Source organism: Chiloscyllium plagiosum, unplaced genomic scaffold (genome assembly GCF_037043375.1).
Source record: "Chiloscyllium plagiosum isolate Xiang-an unplaced genomic scaffold, Cpla_swu_hap1 HiC_scaffold_13, whole genome shotgun sequence".
In the NCBI taxonomy this organism is placed as follows: Eukaryota; Metazoa; Chordata; class Chondrichthyes; order Orectolobiformes; family Hemiscylliidae; genus Chiloscyllium; species Chiloscyllium plagiosum.
The window spans coordinates 66,142,180-66,155,247 of record NW_028270151.1 but is presented as its reverse complement, the minus strand read 5'-3'; the positions used below and the strand labels follow the sequence as shown (position 1 = coordinate 66,155,247).

The following is a 13,068-nucleotide window of genomic DNA, read 5'->3' as shown; positions in this document are numbered from 1 at the left end:
TTGGGGTTTATTTTAACTTTGATTGTAAGACCTAAGTCAAGTATAGCCTTAGTTTTGAGAGAGGCAGTCTAAGATTAAATAGCCCTGATTAGATTCAAGAATCATTTCAGAGAAAAATGTTTTCACAAATTTTACAGAATTTGTTAAGTTTATCATACAAAAAAAAGATAGCTCGTCACAGCAGTGGTTTAAAGTCCATCCATTTTGGATGGCTGCTTATAGCACTGGTTCACTAGGCAAAGGTCTCCTATTCTGTTGATTGAGGTTCTTCCTCAGTCATCTTTCTAATGCATCAAACCACAAAACCTAAGCTTAATAACACTCCTTGGCCATTGGCCTTGTGCAAGTTCAGAGGCACCTTGAACTTTAATTGTCTTTTGAATGCACGAACAGTTCATTGATATCTTGGACTGGTGAAAGAATGTATGCCCAATTCCTGATTATTTACTTTAAAAGTAATACTCTTGTTAATGACACCACTTCCTAATGTCTCCTGATCCTTTCGTTAAATGCCAATCACTTTGTGAGATCATCCCTTTGACGACAACTTGTCTATCTCAGCTTAGCAATTCCCATAGATCTTTACCAAAATAAAGGTGAGTCTATTTATGTGCCTGTTTAAAATATATAGTGTCTCCTCCTGGTGATTAAGTCTTATCCCAAGTGATATATCTAAAAAATCAAAACAATCACAAGGCTACAAAATTCACTAGAGAGCCCAATTCAAAGTAATATAAGTTACAATATTTAAACCAATTTATAACCACACAAAATGTGTCCTGAATAAAAGCCTGTTTTGTCAAAGCATTTTCACATGTGTTAACTGATGATTATACGAACTTGAGAAGGGCTCTTGCGTTGCAGTTGACATGTCCCTGCCCCTGAGCCAGGAGACCTGGGTTCAAATTGTACCTGCTCCAGGGGTATATAAAAGCCTCAATAAAATCTACAGTAGCTTTGGCCAGTTTACGCTTTAATTTTAAGATGTGCTACATGGTTTTCTTCCTTACAGAAATGGTTTATAACTAACCACAAATAAACAAAATATATTTTGATTCTGTGCATTGCTTAAGCAAGGCAAACTGACTAATTATTGAAAAGAATAACTCAATCCTCCACCACAGCTCAATAAATAACGGCTGATCTGATTGTGGTTTCAACTCCACAGATTTTCCTATCTGTTTCCCAGCATCCCCATGAATCATGACTTTTTTGTCCATCAGTGATTCAGCATCCATTGTTTTCTATAGAAGAGGACTCCACAGATTAACAATCCTCCTTAGAGAAAATATTCTCCTCATCTCTGCCTTAGAAGGAAGACATTTTATGCTTAAATGGTGTTGCCTAGTTCTAAACCCCCCTCCAATAAGAAAGATCCTCGCAGCATTCACCTTGTCAAGTCTATTCAGGATTTTATATCATTTGTAAGGTGACTTCTCATTTATCTAAACTCCAAAGACCAAAAGTATTAAAAAAAACCTTTAATTATGGAACTTGTTCAATAAAGAATCTGTTTTATATGTAGTTATATTCTTCTTCCGCTGTTATTCTTCCTTGATCTGGCTAAATGAGTCAGAGTGATGGCAGGTCCACATTATCCTTGTAGATACAAGATATAAGCAGCAGAGGGAGATGAGGAATGTTTGGACAAGTGCTGATACTTCATGCGTGAAGACTGTTGAGAAATGGGGAGCTTAAAGTGCAAGCTGAAATCACGATGCCTAACATGATCAATTGATTTTAAAAAGCACATTGGACCTGATATTATTGTCATGGAACATTTAATGATGCCTGCCATTACCTAAAGATTTATCCTGTGTCCCTCAGCTCAATATTTCTTTGTCCACTAAGAATGTTGCTGTGGTTCTGTTCGTCGAGTTTTTGTTGCAAACGTTTCGTCCCCTGTCTAGGTGACATCCTCAGTGCTTGGGAGCCTCCTGTGAAGCGCTTCTGCGGTGTTTCCTCCGGCATTTATAGTGGCCTGTCCCTGCCGCTTCCGGTTGTCAGTTTCAGCTGTCCGCTGTAGTGGCTGGTATATTGGGTCCAGGTCGATGTGTTTGTTGATGGAGTTTGTGGATGAGTGCCATGTTTCTAGGAATTCCCTGGCTGTTCTTTGTTTTGCTTGTCTTCTCGGCAGGGACAGGCCACTATAAATGCCGGAGGAAACACCACAGAAGCGCTTCACAGGAGGCTCCCAAGCACTGAGGATGTCACCTAGACAGGGGATGAAACGTTTGCAACAAAAACTTCCAGCTCGGCGAACAGAACCACAGCAACGAGCACCCGAGCTACAAATCTTCTCACAAACTTTGAACTAAGAATGTGCTGACTGATGTAGTGAGCAAGGCAACCAGGGCACTTGGAGTGGAGCGCAAATAAAGGGGAAGTAAGTCAATGTTAAATCATGAACAGAAAGCAAAATAAAGAAAAAGAAAAAAACATTAGACTGTGAATTGAAAACACAAGAATACAAGACTTTGGAGCAACAACAGGATATTTGGCCCTTCAAACATTTTCAGCCATTCAACAAGATTTTGGTCAATCTAACTGTGAACTAAACTCCACTATACTGCCTGTTTCTGCTGCATCCATCCCCTTATATATTACCCTTGAATCCCTTTGCTGATGAAAAATCTAACAGTTTTGAGCATATTCAACAGTGCAGCTCCACTCCCCTGTGGTCAAGAGTATTTCACGCAGTAACACAGAAAAAAAACTCCTTATCTCAGTCTTAAATAGGAAATTTCTAATTTTTAAACTTTGACCAATGGTTCTATACTCCTCCACAAGGGAAAACATCGTTTCAGCAGCCACCCTGTCAGGTGTCCTCAAGATCTCATATGTTTCAAGCAGGTTGCCTCTCGTTCTTCTTAATTCCAGTAGGTAATTACCTGCATTGAGCAGTCACCTGCTCAATCTTTCCTCAATAGAGAATACTTTCTTCTCAGAAATACACACAGTGTATTTGAATGGTGAGGCAGTCAGGCAGTGAGGCAGTCAAGTGTGCCAACACTTGAGATGGACAATTGAAGAAGATGCTTTGGATATTTGAGTTTATGTGCTCACCTGTCCCATGCCTTAAACTGTTAGATTGTTTCGCCATAAATGATGGAAGGTGCAAATAGTTTAACCATTTTTTGAGAGAACAATCTGGCCCATTATTGAATAAAGATATGATAAAAATGGAATAGTTCAGGTTGGATGGGCTTCAGACTGGTTTCACAGGTCAGTGCAACATTATGGGCCGAAGGGCCTGTAATGTTCTATGTTCTATTAATATTGTGAGAAGTACATATTAAAGTCTATTTCATACATTATTTGATGACCCTCATGCTGCTGCATCTTCTGGAACCTTTAACCAAATTATTAAATACTTATTTATTATTAATTTCCACTACTTGAGTCTAGCTACAGCTGACGATGTTCTAAAATATGCTCAAGTAGTCGCATTACAGTGACAGAGGTTAAAAGGCCATTAATATTATGGGAGTAGGAAACATAATGTAGAGCTCTTTTCACAACCACTAGATGTCTCAAAGTGCTTTACAGTCATTGACATATTTTGAAGTCACCGTTGTAATGTAGGAAACACTGTAGCTACTAATTGCACAACAAACTCACATAAACAGCAATGTGACAATGGCTAAACTATCTAATTTTGTAATGCTTATTGAGAGATTGGTATTGGCGAGTTCATCAAGAATAACGCCGTCTCTTCTTTGAAATGTTGCAATGGAATAATTTCATAACTGAAGAAAGAAGACAGAGGGTCTTGCTTTAATATCTGAAATCAATACATGACACCTCCAATTGTGCAGCATTCACTCTATGTGAAACTTGAGTATCACTATTGAATTTTGAACTGAAATCCTGGAAGAGGAACTGAATCTATAATCCTCTGATACAGACGTGAGTGTGCTGCCAGCTAAGAAAAGATGACAATGATTCACAATATTGTAAACCTTTGCCATTTCTTGTAAAACCATAAAAGTCTTCTAAAATTCATTTATGATTTGACTAGAAGACGTCAAGGAAAATTGCCCATCATCCTTAGTTATAATTAAACAATGTTAGCATATTTTGAAATGTCAAAGTAATCCAAATTTGAACAAATGATGAAACACTGCACAGGATGGCTATTATGCATCTCAAACATATAATCCATGTAACTTCAAAAATAGCGGATACATAAATAGACTAAGTGTGGTCTGATTAGAATGATAATCGTGATTTAATTGATGCTTTATAATATTGAGTTTTGTTCAATACAGCTTATTGAAGGTTATGTGTGGGTCAGCTTTTGATATTAAAATAATTAACTTGGTCATTCAGCTGACTAGAAATGTCATAATGCTCATTAACAGCCAATGCAAATGTTCAACAAATATTTTTGTAAAGTCATTCATGTTTGAGGAAATTCCATTCCTTCTGCAATTCTTCGATATGTACGGCCATCATTAATCACTCCATTTGAGTACAGACCATAAAGTTATCTGTTTTGATCCCAGTTGCCAAGGCAGCTGATCACAGTCAGATTAGTAATAGCCTCAATGCCTCTGGGCAAGATTCCTGCTCTTGACCTCTAAATAATATGCAGATATTGAGGGCACTTTTCAGTTTAGGTGCAATTGTTAGTGGAGTGCACCTGATACCTAGGTTTATTACCATGTTAAGGACAAAGACATTTGTTGGTTCAGGCCATATTTGCTTACATATTGGTAAGCTGTGTTTACCAACCAAAACTGCATTCAGAACTGGCAACAGTTACAACCTGGAGGGGGAAGCCTACAGGCTAGTAACTGGGACTGGGAAGAGTATTGCTGTGGGCCAGAAGAAGTATCCCTGTTCTTCCAGAAATAACAAGCAAACTATAGACCATGTTTAGGGCAGCCTCCAGCAGAGAATTGCTTAACATTAGTATAATTGGCAGTAACATCTGTAATGTATGGTTTTCCCACTTTTACCTCAATCAATATTGACACAATTTGAATATTATGGATGGACATGTGCCTGAAGCAGACAGACATTTTTTTTAATTTCAAAATTATACTTTATTCATAAAATAATTTGATGGTCTGTACAGTTGGTCATGCCATACATATGTAAACATTTGCATACAGAGGTCAGAATTTCTCATTTGTATATACAGGTCTGTACGTTTATCAATCATATATCCATATACTTAGCCGAGGCATCAGCAAAGCCCAAAAGACTGCATGGGCCCCCTGTTCTTCTTAGGCAGGCAGATGTTACATGGTGGTCTTTCCCCACTGCGCCTTGGCGGCATCTGCCCCAAGCTTCAGCACGTCCCTCAACACGTAGTCCTGGACCTTGGAATGTGCCAATCTGCAACACTCAGTCGGGGTCAACTCCTTCAGCTGGAAGATCAACAGGTTTTGGACCGCCCAGAGAACCCTGAAGCAGACAGACACTCTTCCTGGGCATCAGTGGTTAGGATTCTACCCAAAATGACACAGGTTTGACTTCACCCTCAGGCAACTGTCTGTGTGGAGTTTGCACATACTCCCTTTATCTTTGTGGTTTTCCACCAGATGCTCTGATTTCCTCCCACAATCCAAAGATGAAGTTAAAAATCACACAACACCAGGTTTATTTGGAAGCACTAGCTTTCAGAGGATTGGCCATGCTAAATTGCTCGAAGTGTCCAGGGGTGTGCAGGTTAGGTGGGTGGCCATGGGAAATGCAGGGTTAGGTCTGGTTGGGATGAGTGCACCTGATGGGCTGAATGGCCTGCATCCACAGTGTAGGGATTCTATAATTTGCTTTTCCTATCCTGCCTTTTTATCAGCTGTTGGAAATTCTATAGGAGATGTAACAAAATATTGAATTTTTATCCCTATGTGGAAGCATTATTATTCAGGAACTCATCTGACACTGCTTATTCAGGACAATGTCAAAAGGCAACATCCTCAGAAGACATATGCACATAACAATCACATTGATAACCACATGCAGCTCTGATTTCTGAGCCTCGCAAAACATTTTCTCCTTATGCACTTTCTCAAAGGTACTTGAAATTTTAAACAGTTCTATCAAGTATCCACTTAATCTCTCTGCTCTGAAGAGAACCATTCCACTGTTCCTCACATCTTGAAATTAATGACATCTCATTTGAGGTAGTAAAATACTAGAATTTAGCAGACCTTATGGAAGGAGAAAATCTTGTAATTTGTATTTCTGGAAATTTTTGTTATTTTTCATTAAAATGAATTTTGGAGATCAGTAGAATTCCAATAAAAATTCTACCATAATGCTTTCAGGAAAAACTAGGAGCAGACAAAAATTGAGAGAAGATGTTAATCATTGTAATGATGCATTTGCTTCTATTCTAATAGAACAACTAAACAGTATTTGCAAGGGAATAAAAATGCAGCACATCAAATTAGCAAAATATGAACATAGATGGAAGAGGTGAAGTAAGCCATTCAGTCCATTTACTCCACTCCATCGTTCAATGAGATCATAATTGGTCTGATAATCCACAACTCAATTTTTCTGCCTTTTCCCTAAAACCCTTAATTCATTTACTGATTACAGTAAATGTCAGCCTTGAATATACTTAACCACCCAACTACTACAGCCCTCTGCAGTAAAGAATTCCACAGATTCGCTACACTCTGAGAGAAGACATTACTCTATATCTCTATCTTAAATGGGTGATCCTTTGCTCGTAGGCTCTCCCATAAGAGGAAACAACCTTTCTGAATATACCCTGTCAAGTCCCCTAAGAATCATGTTACGATAGTTCACCTCTCACTTTTCAAACGTAAATGAGTACTGTGACAATGTTGCTCCTTTAACAAGGTTATGTTTTCCTTGTTTTTTTTAAAGAGGAGTCATAAAGGAAGAGGTTCTGATATCTCTGGAAATATCTACTTGAAAAAGCTTTTAAGTTTTTTTTCCAACACTTGTACAATGAAAGGGGAGTGGCCAGTTCTCCCAGTTTAGGACTTGGTTTGGTTTTAGCAAGCTGTTTTGTTCGCAGCTGCTGGCCAAGTCTTAGACAGCTGGGAACCCAGAGAAGCAGCTGGGGACCCAAATAAACAGTTCCATGCTGATCCACTCTCCCTCGCTGACATCTCTCTTGTAAGAACCTGTGTTTGACTTTACTTTTTTTTGCCAAGGGGGTGTTTACGGGGATGTTGCAAGTATTTGGAACAGCATCATTAAGTTGCGATAGAGTCAGTTGGGTTTTCAGATCGGTTCAGTTATTCTAAATTCAATTCTCTTTTGTTCGTATTTCATTCAGTAGTCTGTAAATAAATTCTGTTTTGGTTAAAACTGAGTGGTTGGGCCAGCTGCATTGCTCCGGGAATATCCACTGCTTAAAATAACTAGAAAAGTTAGGCTCTGGGCTGCCTTCTTGAAATATTTTGAGGGGATCTTGTCTGGTCAATAACAGTGCAGGTACAACTATTCAAGATCTCCTCATAAAGACTGGCTCCATATCCAGGATCAGGATAAGTGAACTTCCTCTGAAATGCCTCTGATGCTATCATATCTTAAAATGAATAAAAGTGGATAAGTGGGCGGCACAGTAGCACAGGGGTTAGCACTGCTGCTTCACAGCGCCAGAGACCCGGGTTCAATTCCCGCCTCAGGCGACTCTCTGTGTGGAGTTTGCACATTCTCCCCGTGTCTGCGTGGGTTTCCTCCGGGTGCTCCGGTTTCCTCCCACAATCCAAAGATGTGCAGGTTAGGTGAATTGGCCATGCTAAATTGCCCGTAGTGTTAGGTGAAGGGGTAATGTAGGAGAATGGGTCTGGGTGGGTTACGCTTCGGCGGGTCGGTGTGAACTTGTTGGGCCGAAGGGCCTGTTTCCACACTGTAAGTAATCTAATCTAATCTAAAAAATCCCTGGGACCTGATCTCATGTACCGTAGAGCTACATGGGAAGCTAGGGAAATGATTGCTGGACCCCTTGCTGAGGTATTTGTGTCATCAATAGCCACAGATGAGGTGCCAGAAGACTGGAAGTTGACTAACATAGTGTCACTATTTAAGAAAGATGCTAAGGAAAAGCAGGGAATTATAGACAGTGAGTCTGACATCAGTGGTGGGCAAGTGTTGGAAGGAATCCTGAGGGATAGGATTTACATTTGGAAAGGCAAGGACTGATTAGGGATAGTCAACAGTGCTTTGTGCATGGGTAATCATGTCTCACTAACTTAACTGAGTTTTTTGAAGAAGTAACAGAGGACTGAAGAGGGCAGAGTGGTGGGTATCGTGATCTATATTAATTTCTTTTAGGTGTTCGACAAGGTTCTGCAAGGTAGACTGGCAAGCAAGGTTAGATCACATGAAATACAGGGAGAACTAGCCATTTGGATACAGAACTGGCTCGAACATAGAAGACAGAAATTGGGGGGTGGATGGTTATATTTTCAGACTGGAGCCCCGTGACCAGTGGTGTGCCACAAGGATCGCTGCTGGATCCACTGCTTTTTGATATTTATATAAATGATTTAGATGTGAACATAGGAAGTTAACTTAATAAATTTGCATGATTTGGAGGTGCCGGTGTTGGACTGGGGTGTACAAAGTTAAAAATCACACAACACCAGGTTATAGTCCAACAGTGTAATTGGAAGCACACTAGCTTTCGGAACGACGCTCCTTCATCAGGTGATTGTGGAGGGCTCGATCGTAACACAGAATTTATAGCAAAAATTGTCAACATGGCCCTGGGCTTGACATGTATGCTCAAACTGTCAGGAAATATATAAATGCCAGATTCATCAGCCGTACCCATAAGGTAGAGCAAAACATCACCCGTTCCCAACGCAATGCCATCCAGGCTCTCAAAGCCAATCACAACATTATCTGCTGGTTTGATGACAAAGGAGGAGCCGTTGTCATTCAGAATAGAACAGATTACTGCAAGGAAGTATACCGACAACTGAACAACCAGGAACACTACAGGCAACTACCAGCTGATCCGACCAAAGAACATACCCGAGAATTAAACACACTGATCAGAACTTTGGATCCAGTCCTTCAGAGCTCCCTACGCGCCCTCATCCCACGTACTTCTCGTGTAGGTGACTTCTACTGCCTTCCAAAGGTACACAAAGCCAACACACCGGGACGTCCCATCGTGTCGGGAAATGGGACCCTAAGTGAGAATCTCTCTGGCTATGTGGAAGGCATCTTGAAACCTATTGTACAGGGGATCCCCAGCTTCTGTCGCGACACTACGGCTTTCTTACAGAAACTCAGCACCCATGGACCAGTCGAACCGGGAACATTCCTCGTCACAATGGACGTTTCCGCACTCTACACCAGCATCCCCCACAAGGATGGCATCGTAGCAACAGCCTCAGAACTCAACACCAACAACTGCCAGTCTCCAAACATCATCCTACAACTCATCCGCTTTATCCTCGATCATAACGTCTTCACCTTTGACAACCAATTCTTCATCCAGACACACGGAACAGCCATGGGGACCAAATTTGTACCACAATATGCCAACATTTTTATGCACAGGTTCGAACAAGATTTCTTCTCTATGCAGGATCTCCAACCGACATTGTACACCAGGTACATTGATGATATTTTCTTCCTCTGGACCCATGACGAGGAGTCACTGATAAAACTACACAGTGACATCAACAAGTTTCATCCCACTATCAAACTCACCATGGACTACTCTCGACTGTGTGTCTCATTCTTGGACACGTGTGTCTCCATCAAGGACGGACACCTCAGCACCACACTCTACCGCAAACGCACAGACAACCTCACAATGCTACACTTCTCCAGCTTCCACCCAAAACATATTAAAACAGCCATTCCCTATGGACAAGCCCTACGCATACACCGGATCTGCTCAGATGAGGAGGAACGTGACGGACACCTGGAAGTACTCAAGGATGCCCTCACAAGAACGGGGTACGATGCTCAACTCATCGACCGCCAGTTCTGACGTGCCACAGCAAGGAACCGTAATGATCTCCTCAGGAGTCAGACACGGCCTGCAACTGACAGGGTACCCTTCGTTGTTCAGTACTTCCCAGGGCTGAAAGATTACGCCATGTTCTTCGTGACCTGCAACACATTATCAATGAGGATGAGCACCTCACCAAGACCTTCCCCGCACCTCCACTACTTGCCTTTAAACAACTGCCAAACCTCAAACAGATCATTGTTCGTAGCAAACTGCCCGGCTCTCAGGACAACTCCAAACAACCCTGTCACGGTGGACGCTGCAAAACGTGTCAGATTGTGGACATAGATACCACTATTACGCGTGGGAACACCTCCCACCTTGTACATGGCAGGTACTCATGTGACTCAGCTAACATTGTCTATCTTATACGTTGCAGGCAGGGTGCCCAGAGGCATGGTACATTGGGGAAACCGAGCAAAGGTTACGACAACGGATGAATGGGCACTGCACAACAATCAACAGATAGGAGGGTTCCCTCCCAGTTGGGGAACACTTCAGTGGTCCAGGACATTCAGCCTCGGACCTTCGGGTGACCATCCTCCAAGGTGGACTTCGGGACAGGCAGCAGAGGAAAGTGGCTGAGCAGAGGCTGATAGCTAAGTTCGGTACCCATAGGGAGGGCCTCAACCGGGACCTTGGGTTCATGTCACATTACAGGTGATCACCATTGCACTACACACACACACAGATATTCCTACACACACACACACTCTCACATACACACAGACACAGATACACACAGACGCGCACACAGACACCCACACACACCCTTATAGACACACAGACTCCCACACATGCATCCCCTCACAGACACACACACACACACACACACACACTTTCTCACACTCACAACCCCCACCCCAGACAGACACACACAGACAGACAAAGACCCACATGTACACATATATTTTGTGTGGTGAATTTTTTTGGTACTTTCAGAGTTACATTGCACTTTGCTCAAAAACCACATACATTCATGTAGAACTCTGAGCTCAAAAACTGCATGAATTTATGTAAAATTCTGTTATCTCACTTTTTAGATTGGAATCAATCTAAACATCAGGTCATAGACAGAGAACACAGGGGGCTAACACCTTCAACATATTGTCTAGCTATCACCATTGTTAACAGCTAACCCGAGAATGCAACTTTAAAAAAGGGTTTTGTGATTTACAGATGAAAGAAGTGAAACTATCACTGTATTCTAACAGATGAAAGGCTTAACAGACAATCAATTCTTCAATGTATAATTTCAGTTACATCACACTGCAAATTTTTGCTATAAATTCTGTGTTACGATCGAGCCCTCCACAATCACCTGATGAAGGAGCGTCGCTCCGAAAGCTAGTGTGCTTCCAATTAAACCTGTTGGACTATAACCTGGTGTTGTGTGATTTTTAATAAATTTGCAGATGACACCAATATTAGAGGTGTAGGGACTGTAAAGAAGGTTCCCTCAGAGTACAATGGGATCTTGATCTGATGGGCCAATGGGCTGAAGAGAGGCAGATGGTGTTTAATTTAGATAAATGTGAGGTGCTGCATTTTGGAAAGGCAAGTCAGGGCAAGACTTATACATTTAATGGTAAGATCCTGGGGAGTGTTCCTGAAGGAAGAGACCTTGGAGTGCAGATTCATAGCTCATTGAAAGTGAAGTTGCAGGTAGATAGGATAGTGAAGAAGAAGGTGTTTGGTATGCTTAGCTTCATTGGTCAGTGCATTGAGTAGAGGGGGTTGCGAGGTTATGTTGCAGCTGTACATGACATTAGTTAGGCCACTTTTGGAATACCGCATTCAATTCTTCTCTCCCTGACAAAGAAGCAGTGCTCAGAAAGCTTGTGATTTCAAACAAACTTGTTAGACCATAACCTGATGTCGTGTGACTTCTAACCTTTGTCCTGCAATAGAAAGGATGTTGTGAAACTTGAAAGTGTTTAGAAAAGATTAACAAAGATGCTGCCAAGGTTGGAGAGTTTAAGCTATAGGGAGAGGCTGAATAGGCTGGGGCTGTTTCTCCTAAAGTGTTGGAAGCTGAGGGGTGACTTTACAGAAGTTTATAAAATCATGAGGGTATAGATAGGCTGAATAACCAAGGTCTTTCCCCAGGTTAGCGGAGTCCAAAACTAGAGACCATAGGTTTAAGGTGAGAGGGGAATGATTTTAAGACCTAAGTATTAATGGTTTCATGCAGAGGGTGGTGTGTGTATGGAATGGGCTGCCAGAGGAAGTGATGGAGACTGGTACAATTACAACATTTGAAAGGCATCTGGATGGGTACATGAATTGGAAGGGTTTAGAGGGAAATCGGGCAAATTCTGGCAAATAGGACTAAATTAATTTAGGGTCAAAGAGTGTGGTGCTGGAAAAGCACAGTCGGTCGGGCAGCATCCAAGGAGCAGGAGAATCAATGTTTTGAGCATATGCCCTTCATTCCTGATGCTGCCTGACCAGCACCACACTCTTTGACTCTGATCGGCATGGACAAGTTGGACCAAAGGGTTCTGTTTCCATGTTGTACAGCTCTATGAAGCTATCTTTGTCATCCGCAAACTTAGTTGTAGTACATTCACTTTATAAGTCATTAACATATACTGTAAATAACCGTAGCTTCAGCACTGATCCTTATGGCACACCACTAGTTACAAGTTACCATTCTGAAAATTTCCCGTCTTATCCAAACTCTCTGTCTTCTATTAGTTAACTAATCCTCTATCCATGCTAATATACTGCCTCCAGCACCATGGCCTCTTATCTTATTAAGTAGCCTGACTTGTGGTTCCTTGTCAAATGTCGTACAGCTTTCAGGTTATTCAGAGAACATTACTAAAAATGCCTTCATCTCTTTTTTTTTCAAATATATCCGATGTGTTACATTACATTATAGATTTATAAAGGCCTTACAAAATTCTATGTCATCTGTAAAACATTAAACTGTCATCTGGCTTTGCAACATTATACCATCTGTTACGAGTTCAGACTCACAATTTCCAAGGAATATGCAGACAGTGTTTCAAGATAGCAGTTTCTTTTTTAGTTGCAAATATGTCAGTGGAAGCAGATAATATAAACGGACAAGGCAACTGAAAAAAGTTCAT

General features: G+C 41.3%; 1 long non-coding RNA gene across 3 annotated transcripts in view; it reads left to right on the top strand.

Annotated features, from left to right (window-relative positions):
* The window catches only part of LOC122555840 (uncharacterized), a 192,168-nt gene that overhangs the window by 178,090 nt on the left and 1,010 nt on the right, over nucleotides 1-13,068 (top strand). The window lies entirely within an intron of this gene.